The 1932-nt window shown below is 36.5% G+C and overlaps 1 non-coding gene across 1 annotated transcript; it reads left to right on the top strand.

Moving 5' to 3' along the window:
* LOC133257897 (U6atac minor spliceosomal RNA) lies at positions 1-126 on the top strand. The gene has a single exon (XR_009739755.1). It is a non-coding gene; the product is annotated as a U6atac minor spliceosomal RNA (small nuclear RNA).
* Positions 127-1932: the final 1806 nt, after the last annotated feature.

Raw genomic sequence — 1932 nt, 5'->3', positions numbered from 1 at the left:
GTGTTGTATGAAAGAAGAGAAGGTTAGCACTCTCCTTGACAAGGAAGGAAGAGGCCCTGGGGCCTAACAACTTGCATACGGTTAAGGCATTGCCACCTACTTCGTGGCATCTAACTATTGTTTTTTTCTTCTGCAGTTTTGAATGATCTGTGGCTACATGCAGCAATATATTTAAATTTGATCACAATGCGATTAATCATGTATTACTATTTGGTAATTAAAAGATAGTATTAAAATTTAAAGAATTAAACTATAAATTTTAATTAATAAAATACATTAAATTAGAGGTAATAAAGACTCAGAAGTTACCACTTCCTCCTTGTTTACCACATTTTACTTTTATCTATGTTCTCAAGTTTACTCACTTGTATCATATCTGTAGAGTAGAATTATTATGTATTGCTTGCTACTGGACTGCTCTTTCCAGCTCTGTGATAAGCAGCCTCAATTGGGTAGTTTGAAATTACATCGGCTGTTGTGGGAATACTTACACAATAGAAATCACTATGTACAGGATTTTTCCCCAGAAGGGTTGGTTATTAAACACCACACCACCGATAACATGTACAGTATGAGCTCAGATATTGGGATAAGTAACACATGTACATCTGAGGATGCTCATCAAAGGACAGCTTTTGGGAAAAGATTATGGAAACACAGATCTTCATATATGATTAAACCAAGTAATTCACTCTGAATGCATCCAAAGACCTCTTTAAAATGGTTCAAAGGATTCTCTCTCCTGAAAGCCAGGAACCCTCACCAATTTGAAGAATTAAATCACTCAAATTTGAAGAAGAAATAGCTGCCTCAAGAGCAGCCCTCTTGCCATCAGAATTACTCAGATCTTGTTCTGAGAGACAGAAGTTAATTGCCAAACTGTTTACTGTAATTAAGTCTATCAGCATGGTTTTCTCCTGATGAAAATAAAGATCGGTATATTGCATCTTCTGCGAAAGGAGTCTTTTATCTCCCCTAAATTAGAAATCTATGATTCTATGCAAGTTCTCTTCAAGACATGGCTTCCCCCACCTCAAAAATATGAAGGACTTAAAAAGATTCATATTTGCCACAATAGAGAAGCTGGTTGCAGGTACCATTAATTCACTGCAAGCACTATTGTATCCTGATACATCTCATCGAGGTTATTTAAGTGTGTCTGAAGAATGTGTCTTTCACAAGCCTTTGCTTCCAGTGATAAACTATGAAATATTGAAATAGAGTTATTACATACCCCCTATTATCTATCTAAATGTATCTATCTATGTATCTACCATTTATCTGTCATCTATCATCTGTCTACATATCTATCAATAGGAGAAAGCAATGGCAACCCACTCCAGTACTCTTGCCTGGAAAATCCCATGGATAGAGAAGCCTGATAGGCTGCAGTCCATGGGGTCAATAGGAGTCAGACATGACTGAGCGGCTTCATTTTCACTTTTCAGTTTCATGCGTTGGAGAAGGCAATGGCAACCCACTCCAGTGTTCTTGCTTGGAGAACCCCAGGGACGGGGAGCCTGGTGGGCTGCCATCTATGGGGTCACACAGAGTCAGACACGACTGAAGCGAATTAGCAGCAGCAGCATTATCTATCTAAATGTATCTATCCATGTATCTACCATTTATCTGTCATCTATCATCTGTCTACATATCTATCAATAATCTATTACCTATCTACTTATTTATCATATCTATCATCTATCCATCATACCTATCATCTATCTATCATATCTATCTTAGTGTCACACTACAGTAGCAATAAAAAATAATTCTTTGAGGAGTGATAGGAGTAGAAATAGCTATATTTCAATGATAATGAAGACCACAGATTTGGAGTATATATTTCCAGATATCTCACTATGTTTTATCTGTATCAAAAATTGTTCTCTATATGGTACTTTAAAACCTGCCTTTCTTCTGAATAATTTA

The sequence above is a fragment of the Bos javanicus genome, chromosome 11 (assembly GCF_032452875.1).
Source record: "Bos javanicus breed banteng chromosome 11, ARS-OSU_banteng_1.0, whole genome shotgun sequence".
In the NCBI taxonomy this organism is placed as follows: domain Eukaryota; kingdom Metazoa; phylum Chordata; class Mammalia; order Artiodactyla; family Bovidae; genus Bos; species Bos javanicus.
This window is presented reverse-complemented; position numbering and strand designations above follow the sequence as displayed.